Source organism: Tenrec ecaudatus, chromosome 11 (genome assembly GCF_050624435.1).
Source record: "Tenrec ecaudatus isolate mTenEca1 chromosome 11, mTenEca1.hap1, whole genome shotgun sequence".
In the NCBI taxonomy this organism is placed as follows: domain Eukaryota; kingdom Metazoa; phylum Chordata; class Mammalia; order Afrosoricida; family Tenrecidae; genus Tenrec; species Tenrec ecaudatus.
Window position 1 is genome coordinate 151,987,644 of NC_134540.1, and position 14,906 is coordinate 152,002,549.

General features: G+C 43.5%; 1 pseudogene; it reads left to right on the top strand.

Annotated features, from left to right (window-relative positions):
• The window catches only part of LOC142461115 (B-cell receptor-associated protein 29 pseudogene), a 48,170-nt pseudogene continuing 33,264 nt past the window's right edge, over positions 1 to 14,906 (top strand).

Here is a 14,906-nt window from a genome sequence, read left to right on the forward strand (position 1 = left end):
ATGTCTCTTTTAGTCCTAGACTTCTCATCCAGGTGGCCCCAGCTCCAAGCGGCAGCAAGCCTGGATCTCCAGATTGAGTGCCTGGAGACAGCTTACTCCACAAGTGAGCCTCCTGCCCAAGGGGACTCAGCTTACTTACTCTGTGGGCCAGGAAACCTGCCACTCTGATTCTTCTGGTGTCAGACGAGATGAGGCTGTGGTTTGCATAATCCTGTCATTGGATGTCTGCCTCGAGTTTTGGTTTCCTTCTCTTACTTTTGCTCCTGATAAGTAAAGAACAGTCATGGCATTTCTATTCTGTATGTTTGAACAACCTGTGGTTGCTGTAATGAATGAAGTTTAGGAAGTCAAGGGCGGACAGATTTCTGCATGACGAGGTTAAATTGCCTCTTAGATTACAAATAGACAGTGGATACATGGGATACCTGGGTTTGTGAGAGGTCAGGTCTAAAGACACACCGACTGAGACGTCATCAACATATATCTTCATAGGCATAGGTTGTGTAATACTTTGGATTTTGTCTTAGATTTCCTAGTAAGGGAAAACTGGAATGTTGAACATTTTTATATCTGCTATTTAAATATGTGTGTGTGTATGTGTATGGTATACATGTTGTTGTGTCCACCTGACTCATGGTGACTCCATCTACATCAGAGGTTTTCAATGGCTGTGTTGTCAGAAGTAGATCATCAGGCTTTCTTCCATGGAACGCTACATGGACCCCTATCTCCAACTGTCCATTTAGCAACTGAGCGCACGAGCTGTTTGAAAGATACAGGAACTCTTCAGTTCTTGTTTCTCACTGCTGTTGAGCGGACCCTGACTCCCAGGAACCCCACAGGACAGAGGAGAGCTGCCTCTTTGAGCTTCTCAGACTTTAAATCTTTCCAGGAGCACACCCAACCACAGAGTGACTGGTGGGTTCAAATCACTGACCTCAATCCATAACCCACTGTTCCATCAGGGCTCTTTTGGTTCTTGTTAAAAGAACAAAATCCACAGTTATCAAGCCGATTTTGACCCATATGGCCCCTATAGGAACTTATTATGCTTTACAGAGGCAGATCCCTCATCTTTCTGCCGAGGAGCAGCAAGGGGGTTTGAAATGCCAACCTTGCAGTTAATAACCCAATGATTATTCAAAAGTTCTGCCAGGCCGGTCTCCTTTGGCTCTTGTTAGATACAGCTAACCAGGCACCATGACCCCTCAGGTCATGGTGCCTGGTTATGAGAAATTACCTCACTCTTTTACATTCCCAGGTTCACAATCCAAATGTGTTTTATAATGTCGCGTTAGTTGCCATCAAGTTGGTTGTGACCCCATGCGCAACAGAACAAAACCCTACTCAGCCTGCACCGTCCTCACAATTCTTCCTCTGCTTGACCCCGGCTACTGGGCGAATCCATCGCATTAAGGCCCTTCCTCTGTTTTGCTCTTTACATAATGGTGTGTAATATAATGATGCCAGTTAGTGGAGATGTTATATTATCTGCAACTACTGCAGTCACAAGTGAGCTGTTTCAAAGCCACCACACGCTGTGATTCAATGATTCCAAAACAATGGTAAAACATCAAGTGAAAGAGAGGCTACTGACATCGCTTACAGAAGCATCTCAGGGAGGAGACGAGCCAGCAGGGTGTGATGTAGCAATGATGAAACATACAACTTTCCTCTAGTTACTAAATGCTTCTTCCCTCCCTACCCTACTACCATGATCCCAATTCTACCTTACAAATCTGACTAGACCAGAGGATGTACACTGGTACAGATAGGAACTGGAAACAGAGAATCCAGGGCAGATGGTCCCTTCAGGACCAGTGGTGAGAGTGGCAATACCGGGAAGATGGAGGGAGGGTGGGTTGGAAAGGGAGAACCGATTACAAGGATCTACATATTACCTCCTCCCTGGGGAATGGACAACAGAAAAGTGGTTGAAGGCAGATGTCGGACAGGGCAAGATATGACAAAATAAATTATAAATTATCAAGGGTTCATGAGGGAGGGGGTTGCATGGAGGGAGGGGGAAAATGAGGAGCTGATGCCAGGGGTTAGGTGGAGAGCAAATGTTTGTTTTGAGAATGAGGAAGGCAATGAATGTACAAATGTGCTTTACACAATTGATGTATGTGTGGATTGTGATAAGAGTTGTATGGGCTCCTAATAAAATGATTTTTTTAAAAAAGAAAAAATATCAGTAAGATCAGAAGATGTATATGCTTTTATTCTGGCTTAAATAAAATAAATTCATGGGTTGATGAAACACAGGGTAACAAAATATGCTAGAGTAATTACATGAAGTTAAAGTTGATGAAGTTTAGATAACATCAAAATAAAAATTCATTTTAACTAATAAAAAAAGAAATAATGAATTTAGGGTCACTTGATCTGAAAACTCGAAATCATTTGTTTACATGCGGTCCACAAATAAAGTTGACATTGTAATCAGCAGATCAGTCATGCCTTTGTTGGACTGAATTTTGCATTCCATACACTTCAACGCTCTGGTCCCGATTCATTGATGGGACTTCCGTAAGCAGTCACAACAATGAAAGTTGTAGTTCACATCTGAAACTTTGGGGCAGGAAGTCCCAAGTGTTCTTTAGAATTCAGAGCCAAAGGTCTTACCTACAATGACCACTGACCAGTTACATCTTCAGTTCTGACTCATGGAGACCCTCTGAGTGTCAGAGTAGAACTGTGCTCCCCTGTGCTTCCAGTGGCTGATTTTTCAACAGTAGATCACCAGGCCTTTCTTCCAAGGTGCCTTTGGGAGGACCCAACCCTCCAACAGCAGCCAGGCACTTTAATTATTTGCACCCCCCTGCCTGGCTGCCACATAGTGCCAACATGATACTTTCTTAAGGTCAAACTGACCTTCCTCCCAGATGACAGGAAGGCATTTAAAGTGTTTGGCTTTTACTTCCTATTTTCATGAGTCAGATGGTGGGAGGAGTATGAGCCTTTATAAACATTATGTTTGAAGACCTGGACTAAGGCTGATTTTCCTGCCAAACTTGGGGGTGCTTGCTCCATCTTGACCTCATCAACACAGTTCATTGCTCAGCGGAGCCCTTGGAAGGCTGCTTTTCTGTCTAGGAGTTAGTACTACTAACTCAGCTCACTAGTTAAATCATCAGCTGTCTAGGTTTTGCTATTAATGTTTTAAAGTTTTATCATAAATGTTTTTATATTTTGCCAGATACTTCTCTGCATTTGCCTCCACCAGGACTTCCATAGTTGATTTTCTTTCTTTCTTTTCTTTTTAGGGGCCCCAAGAAGTGGGTGTATTTATTGATGTGATGCTGCCCAGGTCGCTTCGGTCCTCCTCGCTGCTCAGTCTCACTTCTTGTGGGGTAAGGCGGCCCAGGCCAGGCAGTACAGGGAGTCGCTGGTGCCCCCCAAGCACAGTGCCATTGTCAGTCGCTACAGGATTTGGTCTGTTCCCCCTCCTTTCAAGTGCACTGGGAGGTCATTGTCTGCCTGGAAAAGGTTCTGCTTGTCGGCCACTCAGTTCTCCAAGCAGTTCCGGCCTGTGGAGCTAAAGGAGCAAACCAGCGCCTGGGAGACCGCAGGCCCCTCATGGCTCATCTTTCTCCGCTGGAGTCACCTTTCCTTTCTTCCATAGTTAATTTTCATCAAATGAAAATATACTAATATATGTGCCTTGGCAAACCAGTTAAGGAGCCCTGGCAGCGCTGTTAGGTGAGCATTGGATTGCGAATCACAAGGCTAGTGGTTCAAACCTCGGGAGAAAGATGAGACTGTCTGTTCCTATAAAGATTCACAGCCTCGGAACCCTTCGCAGGCTCACTGTCAGTTGGACTGGACTCCAAGGCATTGGGTGGGTGAACCATTTATAATATATTGCATACCTTCACTACACAAAAGATATGAGAATATGCCCTGAATTGTCTTGCATGTGAGAAACCATGTTTTCTTTCTTTTTTTTTCTTAATCATTTTTTAGGGCCTCATACAACTCTTATCACAATCCACATACATCCGTTGTGTAAAGCACATTTGCACATTCATTTCCCTCATCATTCTCAAACATTTGCTCTCCACTTAAGGCTCTGGCATCTGCTCCTCATTTTTCCCCCTCCCTCCTTACTCGCCCCTCCCTCATGAACCCCGGATAATTTATAAATGATTATTTTGTCATATCTTACACTGTCTGATGTCTGCCTTCACCCACTTTTCTGATGTCCGTCCCCCAGGGAGGTTATATGTAGATCTTTATAATCCATTCCCCCTTTCCAACTCACCCTCCCTCTACCCTCCCAGTATCGTCACTCATACCACTGGTCCTAAAGGGATCATCTGCCCTGGATTCCCTGTGTTTCTAGTTACTATCTGTACCAGTGTGCATCTTCTGGTCTAGCCAGATTTGTAAGGTAGAATTGGGATCATGATAATGGGGGAGGAGGAAGCATTTAGGAACTAGAGGAAAGTTGTATGTTTCATCGTTGCTACATCGCATGCTGACTGGCTTGAGAAATCATGTTTTCTCATCTTCCTCTTACCATACAGGATGAAAGTTTAAAAACTGGATCTCTTGGAGTCCCCTGACAATTGAGTGTAGGTTGGGTACAGCCAAGGAGAAACACTTATCAAGAGTAGGAGACGAGACTTACCCCAAAGCCACATTCCTTGCCATTGAGTCGACGCTGACCCATAGTGACCCCTTGGGTTTCGGAGACTGTGACTCTTTACAGGAGTAGAAAGCCCAGTCTTTCCCCCCCGCAGAGCTGCTGGTGGCTTTGAACAGCTGACCAGACAGATCATAACCCAATCTGTAATCACTACACCACTAGGGTTGCTTAGGAGATGTGAAGAAGGTAAGAAATTATTCTGCTAATCAGTAAGTTTGACCCACAAGCATCTTTTTTTTACATGTTTGTTTTATGAGCTTTCATATTTTTAATTATAGATATATTAGATGTACTTACATTTTTTATTTTTTTAAACACTTTATTAGGGGCTCATACAACTCATCACAATCCATACATATACATACATCAATTTTAACCCACAAAGATCTTTGATGAGCAATATTTGATCATATCAAATATTTCTGGAACTAAAATAACTTCCTTAAGTATAAATTAATTTATAATGAGAAAGCTCCAATTCTGACTGCAAGAGGTCCGACTTGAGCCATCTCAAGAGAAAATCATAGCCTCTTACCCACTTCTGAGACCTGAACTGATTCACAGACGCACAGCTCATGAAGGAAGGAGAGGCGGAGTGCCCTTGAGATAGGGCAACAAAAACAACTATACATCTTTCTCCAAGCCTTCTCCAAAGAGCCCTGCAGCCATTTTCCAGGGAGTTTACAATGAAAAAGGGATGATATCCAGACACTTTTTGTGAGTTGATATTTTTAGATATTGCTTGTGAGTTGATAATCTCTCTAGTCTCCCAAATATCATGGTAGTGATACTACTGGTGAGTATGGGTTCTCCAGAGAGCAAGTGATGAACGTTTTTACATGACACATCTCACAGTGGGTATATCCTATGTGGGAAACAAATATTTCTGCCAAGTTTTCTACCCCAAATATATGCCCAACTTAATTGTTTGCTATACATGGTAAATAACTATACTTGGAGGTCAATGACAAGTAGGTCAGTGGTTATTCTCCCTAAGGGTTATCAGCCACCCAGAGCAAACCAACACCACTGTTTGTTTCCGTGAAGGAGAGCCCAGGGAGGTCAAGCCCACTCAAGGGTGACCAAGGTTAGGCCGCCATCATGAATCTGGGGTCCGCCCATCTTGTCACTTGTATACCTTTTGTCCCTCCCTTTCCTATCATGTGTACACCCTAGCTCATCCCCTTCCTGTTGCCCTTATGCCCATTGTTTATGCCCCCTCCTATAGCTAGTATTGCCTATTACATAACCCCTTCCTGTGATGTATGTCTTTACTTGTAATTAGGAGATATGCACATCCCCAAAGATGGATAAGCTTTGGTTAGCAATAAATCTCCGCTTCTGCCCTTCTCTCCTGCTCGCTCTCTCCCTGCCCTCTCGGCCCGTGTTGTATGTGGACCTAGCTGTTGAGATCACGGCCATACAGGAAGTGAGCATGCTACCGTGAAATGTGTCTGACTCCATTATTTCAATCTCTCTTCTCTGTCATATTTTCTATGACTTTACTGTAATCTTTACTTATGATCACTGTACAATTGCACCTAGCAGACCCGTGATGATTTGTTAGAGGCTGGCTACCCTGACAATCCTAGGGTTATTTCTTCAGTCTCTGACTTCAAGATTGGAGTAGACATTCCTGGAAATTGTTGAAATGCCCACATTGGTTTTCTGGCCCATGGAGTGAAGGAAGGCTCTCATAGTGGGCAGGGCCAAGTGGGAGCACTTGCACTGATCCCTCCCTACCAAAATAATAAGCCACATGTAACGCAACTGGGAGAATTTCAGGAATTAGCGTCACCATTTTCAACGTCTTGAGTGATGAGGGGAATTAGGCCTATTCCATTCTCAGTGAGATAACCTCTCTGGCCTGTGCAGATGATGGCAGATTCTGGAGGATGACTGGGTTAGAGTGGATGTACTCAGTAGCGACTTTATTTGCTGGTGCTTTTCCAAATGTGGACTCTTTCCTCGAGAAAACGAATATAGTTTCCTGTTATTTGTACAGTAATTAATCTGGCCAGTATTATCAGCAATAAACAAAATTTCCTTTCACTTGCTATGAAAGCATTACAATTTCACTCTTCTCTTAGAGGATGTAAAAGGGCCTGCTTTGGGCTACCCAAATCAAGGTCTGCAAGGACTTTGGTTTTACACACACACACACACACACACACACACACACACACACACACCAGAAGTCTTCTGCAGGGACACTCTATTGATGATGCCAGGCTAATTGAGCCTTAATGATCTAGTACCCCATAACGTGCACCCTAAGTGGCAGACTAGGAGTTGTATGCTACAAAAATTAAAAAATAACCACATTAGTGAAGTTTCTAGGGATCAAGTGGCCTGCATAAAGGGGGACCATATCTGACCTCCTCTGACTTCCCTAATGCCACAAGGCAGGGGTTGGACATGCCTCCACCCTCCATCCTTCTTTACTCTTTTCTCACTCTAGCCATTCCTCCCCCTGGAGGAATGCATTTCTTTCTTTTTCAATAATTTTATTTGGGGCTCATAAAACTGTTATCACAATCCATACATCCATCCATTGTGTCAAGCACATTTGTACATTTGTTGCCCTCATCATTCTCAAAACATTTGCTCTTCACTTAAGCCCCTGGCATCAGCTCCTCACTTCTCCCCTCCCTCCTCACTCCCCTCTCACTCATGAACCCTTGATAATTTATAAATTATTATTTTGTTATATCTTACACTTCCGACGTCTCCCTTCACCCACTTTTCTGTTGTCCGTCCCCATAGAGAAGGTTATACATAGATCCCTGGAATGCATTTCTATACTGCACTCAACAATGTATTATAGTGACCACATAACTCAAAGACAATGCTCACAAGAGGTTTTATTAAGAGAGTTAGCAGGTTATGAGACAGGATCACTAACAGTAAGACCCACATTGGTCCACAGCAGCACCTCCCTCAGCCAGCAGCCAAGTCTCACTCTAGCCCTCAGCCTCCCATCATGTGGTCCCATGAGGTATGGCTCAGTGCGCCAGGAAAGCATCCTCTGATTCTGCCTCACAGTCTCATTGTCTTGGCGCCACTCCTCTGTTCTGTCTCATGGACTTGCCTCAGCCGTCAGTGCCTCTGGTCCTGACCTCCATCACTTTAGACCCAGGTCTCAACCGAATGACACTGGGGGCTCTTCTTCCAATGGTCCTGGGATTTCTCTCTCCTCCTGCTGAGATGGCACATCTTTAGAACTAGGGCAGTGGCAACTAAAACTAACCAACGTCTTCTAGTAGTGCTTCATACACCCTATTTGGAAAGTCACACCCAATCATCCAGTGGGAGTTCAGAGATCTGGACATAAGGGCCATAGTAAGAAATTTTCCTCCAACACAGGGGTATGTCATTGCTGCATCCTGCACAACCCTTCCTTAAAAGAGGCACAAGCCCAGTCTAACCCCACCCACCCCCCACACACACCAGGGTAAAACACAGAGAACAACAGAGTAGCAAGGGAGCAAAGCAATAAATTCCATGAGGAATCCCCCCAATAGACTTTGAACTCAGAGGGCAGAGCTTGGTACCTCATCATATTCAATCAGAAAATATTCATAAGGGTCAGCAGACAGACTTGGAACTATTTATAGGATTTTTGTTTCTTCTTCTTCTTTTAAATGTCTATCTATATAAGACAGGCAGGATAAACAATCTCAAGGAGAAAACAATGGGACCTATGGTTCTGGGGGGGACATGGGAAAGGAAGATATGGGAGAAAGGGAGTGGGGAGCCAATAATCCCAGGCATAAGGGAACAATAAGAGATGTAAAATCGATGGCAAGGAGGACATAGAATGCCTGGTGGAGTTTGATCAAGTTCAATGTAGCTGAGAGGAATTACTGAGAGCCAAATGAAAGTCAAACCTGATAGTGGGACAGGAGGAAAGTAAAGGAAAATAGAGGAAACAACTAGGAAGCAAAAGACATTTATAGAGGTATAAATATAAGCATGTATATATGTAAACATATTAATATATAATGATAGGGATATAGGTCTATGTACATATATTTATAGGTTAAATATTAAGGGAGCAGACAGACATCGAGCTTCTCCTCAACTCCTCCCTCAATGCAAGAACACTTTGTTCTAACAACTCATCATTCTGTGATGCTCACCTTCCCAACAAAATCACTGAAGACAAAATGGGTACATAAGCAAATGTGGTGAAGAAAACTGATGGTGCCCAGCTATCAAAAGATATAGCATTTGGGGGGTCTTAAAGATTTGAAGTTAAACAAGCATCTATCTATCAGGGAAGCAAGAAAATCCACATGGAAGAAGCACACCAACCTATGTGATCACAAGTTGTCAACAGGATCAGGTAACTGGCACTAGAAGACCCCATACAAACAACCCTATCAATGCAAACAAGAAGTTCAGAGTGGAGACCCAAAGCCCATATGTAGACAATTGGACATCCCCTCACAGAAGGGTCACAAGGAAGGCAAAAATCATCAATGGTGCAGTATAGCACCAACAAACACACAACATCCCTCCAGTTTCTCAACGCTTCCTCTCTCCACCCCACTCCCAATATCATTACCCCAGTTCTACTTTACAAATCTGGCTAGAACAGAGCATGTGCAATGGTAGAGATGAGAGCTCTCAACACACAGAATCAAGGATGGATCAAACCCTCAGGAACAGTCATGGGAGTAGCAACACCGTGAGAGTCGAGGCAAGGTGAAGGGAGAAAAGGAGAACTGATTGCGATGACTGATTATAACCAACCCCCCCCCCCCCGGGGAGATGAAAAACATAAATGTCTGTGAAGGGAGACAGGTATAAGATATGGAAATAATAATTTATAAATTATCAAGGGTTCATGAGGAGGGAGGGTGGGAAAGGAGGGAAAAAAGGAGCTGCTACCAAGGCCTCAAGTAGAAAGAAAAATATTTTGAAATGAATGATGGTAAATGTGCTTGATACAATGGATTTACGGCTTTAGCCCCCAATAAAATGATTAAGAAGAAGAGAAGAAAGAAAGAGGCACAATCCCTCTGAGACCTCTTTGGGATTTGGAGGTAACATACATTCCAACTTAGTGTGTCCATCCTTCACATTTGCAAGAACCCATACTAGGGACTTCAGAAGGTTCATGGAAAAGGTTCCTTCCATTGTCCTTTACTTCCAATTGTCCTCAAACAGTTTGAAACCTTCTCATAGGGCTGCTAGTTTTGAGTGGGGTCCAGAGCAGGAGTAGGCTCTGCAGCACACTGTAGGCAACTCCAAGTGTCAGGGGGCAAGGTCCCTTGTCCTCAGGTGAGAAGCATAACATAGTTCCCTAGGGGCTCAAACCCATGATCTGTTCTACAGGTAGTTCTCAGTTTGCTCTCTAGCCCTGGAAGAGTCGGAATCACCCATCCACGATCTGTCCGTTGTGAACAAATAGAATTGTATTTCCCTTGCGAGTCAAGCTTTTAAATTAATCATACAGAAACAAGAGAAATCAGGACAAAAAGTTGGATTTGAGAGTTTTTTTTCACGTTACTTGAAAAAATCATCTTGTTGGGGACTCGTACAACTCCTATAACCATCCATCCATCCACTGTGTCAAGCACACTCATACATTTGCTGCCATCATCATTCTCAAAACATTTGCTTTCTACGTGAGCCCCCAGTATCAGCTCCTCATTTTTACCCTCCGTCCCGATTCCCCCCCACCATGAACCCTTGATAATTTGTAAATTATTATTATTTTATCATATCTTACACTGTCCCACATCTCCCTTCACCAAATTCTCTTTAATCCAGCCCCCAGGGAGGAGGTTTTATGTAGATACTTGTAATCAGTTCCCCCTTTCTACCCCACCCTCTCTCCACCCTCCAGGTATCATTACTGTCAGTACTTGTCCTGAAGGGATCATCTGTCCTGGATTCCCTGCGTTTCCAGTTCCTGTCTGTACCAGTGTACATCCTCTGATCTAGCCAGATTTGTAAGGTAGCATTAGGATCATGATAGTGGGGGAGGAGAAAACAATTAGGAACTAGAGGAAAGTTGTATGCTTCATCGTTGCTACACTGCTCCATGACTGGCTTGTCTCCTCCCCGTAACCCTTCTGTAAAGGGATCTCCAATTGCCTACAGATGGGTCTTGGCGGGTCCCCAAACTGCACTCCCCTTCATTCACAATGATTTGATTTTTTTGTTCTTTGATGCCTGATAACTGATCCTATCAACACCTCACACATATGTGGGCTTTGTTAAGCTGGATGGCTGCTTGTTTACCTTCAGGCCTTTAAGACCCCAGACACTATATCTTTTGATAGTCAGGCAACATCCGCTTTCTTCACCACATTTGCTTATTCACCAGCTTTTTCTTCAGTGATCATGTCAGGAAGGTGAGTTCACAGAATGCTGGATTGGACCTCTAGTTTCAAATAATAGATGAATATCCGAACATAGAAAGAACTCGAATGGCACAGTAGTTCAGTGCCCAGCTATTTTTGACACATCTAAAAGTAGTAAAGATTAAAAAAAAAAAAAGGCAAGGGGAAATGGATGTGGTTGAAGCCTTCTCCTTTCCCATTCCTCTCGCTGGACACAACCAACTTTCTGGTCACTGTGCCCTGTCACCAACAATGACACAACCTACTCAGTCTTTGTTCACATTTCTATCCACCTCTGCTGCTGACCTCTGCCTTCCTTAAACAGCTCATATAAAGAAGCCCTTCTCTCTATTCCAGGCTCCTCAACCACCTAATTCTGTAGCACAAACTTTGAACTCATCTCATCAGGGAGTGTGTTACCTCCAGAATCAGAGATTCAAACGTCTCCTTTTCCAGTCCCGTCTCCTCTGTGCCCTGGGATGATCCCTGGAACACTGTGTGACCTCAATGACGTCTTCTACCTATGGCCCCAATGTTCCCTGTGTTCCAGGATTCCACAGCCCAGCATTACAATCACTCCCTGGCAAGCACCCTCAACGTCCTCTCTTCCCCTCAAATGTATCATGTGGGAAAAACCGAGTGCTAGATAACAGAAACCCTACCTTCTCACTGCTGACTGGGACAGACTGATCTTATTAAAACATGATCACAGACTTTTAATGGACATTCAAATGTGGCCAGAAATGCTTCACGAATAAGGTCATTTTCTTAACTCTTTGAAGTAGCTATCTCAGGCCTTTTTTTCCTTTCTGGAAGACTTCACCACAAATCCCCATCATAATCTCTCCGCCATTGAGTTGACACTGACATTGAGTGACCCTACAGGACAGGGTCGAACAACCCCTGTGGTTTTGTGAGACTGTAGCTGTGGGAGTAGAAAGCCTCATTTTTCTCCCACATCATAATAGCTGCAATTTTTAAAATTAAAAGTTCTCTCTCATTAATATTGTCTTACGCATGTGCCTTTTGGTTTAAGCTTTATTTCCTAAGTCTGTGTAGCTCAGGGACCCAGCCGGGGGTGTAGAGGGCACGGGGAGCTCTGTGGGAGTATGGTGGAGGAAGGGGTACCTTCGTGAACACCTGCATCCACAGCCACGAGGTCTGCCAGAAACTGGTCACGCCTTGAGACCTCAAACACGCTGCTAGAGCCTCATTTAGTCCTTCTGCTGCCCCGCTTAGATTTGCGTGATCTATCCATTTGTTTTACCTGAATAATTGCCATCCTGGGTCTTCCTGCCATCTGCCTGTCTGTCACTTCCTTTGTCTTTCTGCATGAACTTCTCTGTGGTTGAGGAGAATTACAGTGAGCAGAGTGGGTTCTTTGCTGACAGAGGACAGTGGATCCATTAGAGCAAGCTTCCTGGTAAGGGTTTCTGAGGCTATACATCTGTTTGGGAGCAGAGCATCCTGGCTCTCTGTGGAGCACCTGGTGGGTTCCAACTGCTGACCTTGCTGTTGGCAGTCTGACATATAACCTACTATGTCAGCAGGGTCCCGTGCTTGCACAAAAGCCTAAATGAGGATCATATTCACCAGTTCCGACTTAACTCACAAACTTTATTTATATTCAATAACCTTATTGATATAAAATTCACACACTATGCACTTCCATAGTTAAATTGCTTTTAAAATGAGTCATATATACATAATCACAGTCAGTGTTAGTGGATCCTCCCCCTTCCACTTTCATTATTTGCTCCCCAATTTCCCTCACTCTCCTTACCCCTACCTTGGATAAACTATTGCCATTAGTTGTCTCTATGTATCCACTCATGTGTTTTGTAAACTGAGAAAATTAACAGAAACCATAAAAACCAAAACAAAACAGGAAAACAAATAGAATACAGACCACCAGCAATATTAAAATAAGCCAGAGAGAAAATTTCTGTCATGGAACAAGAAAGAGATATTTAAACAGAGTGAATTCAGGATAAGTCAAGAGGGAGGTCCACTAACCAGCTGTCATAGTATACCATAGTTCTATCCACCATAATCAGGTGTACGACAATCTTTGTCTGGTAGCAAAGCTGTTGGAAACTCCTGACTCTAACTCGAGGGGATCTGCCAGAGGCTCATCCTGGCTAGGCGCTCTGCAGATTGCTTTGGGGCCCCCATTGTCCTCCATAGCTTTCTACAAATTGATTGCATGGTACAACTTAAGCTCTGATACTTTTCCCTGGATCATACTTGGCTTTTGCTATTCTTATCTTTGGATCATACAGGCTGATGCGCTTCTTCTGTATGGAGCCAACTGACATCCCCTTTAAGTGGTTGCTTGTTTGAACCTAGCCATTAAGGCCCCAGACACTATTCCAGTTGATATCCAAGCACCTTCTGCTTTCTTCACCCCACTTTGTGGTAGAACCCATATCTTTAGTGATCTCTTCAAGGTGAGTATTGAGCCAGGACCATGTTAAAATTTATTTTAACTACAAGGGGGTGCCACACTCCCTCAAACCCAAAATCAACCAAACAAACAAAAAAACAGAAAAGAGCTCCACTGGGTGGAGATTTCGCAGTATGCATTTTTCCTGCTAGGCGAGAATCCAGTAACTCACTCTGTCTGAGTTAGTGCACACAGTGGCGTCACCTGGGAAGGGTCTCTCTGATCACAGTGAGTTTTTTTTGTAGAAGCAGTTTCGCTGGACCCTCATTTTAATGATGGTGAATTTAAGAGAACAGCACGGGGCTGTGAAATTTTGTTTCCTATTCTGGAAAAATGCCGCAGAAACGGTTGTGGTGGTGAACAGAGATTATAAGGACAGCTCTATGGGAAAAACTCAAGTGTATAAGTGTTTTTTTCTCATTTCTAAAAAGGTAAAATGTCGACTGATAACCAACCTCATTCTGGGTGTCCATCAACTTCTCAATCGGACGAAAATGTTGACAAAATTCATGCACTTGTGCTTGAAGACCAACAATAGAACATTGAAGAGATGGGGCACTATCTTGGAGTTCAGTTCAGCAAACTTTAACCAAAAATTTGGGAATGAGATGGGTCTCTGCGAAATTTGTGCCTTGGGTCCTGAATGACAAGAAAAATAAAGTGTCCAGGGGGAAACATGTCATGCTTTCTGGAGCAACCCAGACTTTTAAATAAGGTCATTACGAGTGATGAGACAGCTATTCTGACGACCCCAAAAGCAAACATCCAGCCAGGCAGTGGAAGACACCATTGTCACCTCTTTCAAAAAGAGCTCTTCAAGTGAAATCAAAGATCAAGATGATGCTCATTGTTGTTGTTGTTATAAGGGGGATAGTGCATTTGGAGTTCATTCCACCATGTCAGACTGTCACTCAAGCTTTCTATTTAGAGGTTCTGAAAAGATTGCATAAAGAAGCCTGATTTGTGGAAGATGGGGGACTGGTTTTGCCACCACAAAAATGCACCTGCTCATGCAGCCATCTCAGTGAGCCAGTTTTTGTCAAAAAAACACCATGTCTCTCTTGCCCCACACACCTTACTCACCTGACCTCTCTCTGTGGGACTTCTTTTTTGTTTCTGCCTCCTGGGACTTCTTTTCGTTTCTGCATATGGAGAGGGACATGAAAGGACAGCAATTGGACGATTTAGGAGAGGCAAAGAAAAAAAACGAGGGAAGTGCTATCAGCCATCCAAACAAATGAGTTTGAAAGAGGTTTCTAAAAAATGAATCGCAAATTTGACAAATGCATTAAGTAAAATGGAGAGTACTTTGATGGTGATAAGGTTGTTTTGTAAAAAAAATTCAAATACATAGCTCTCAAAAAATAAATTCTGATTTTATTTGGGTACCCCTCGTATACACCTAGGATCTCAGTGTTCATCTAGGGATTGCCTTTATCACCATACATAT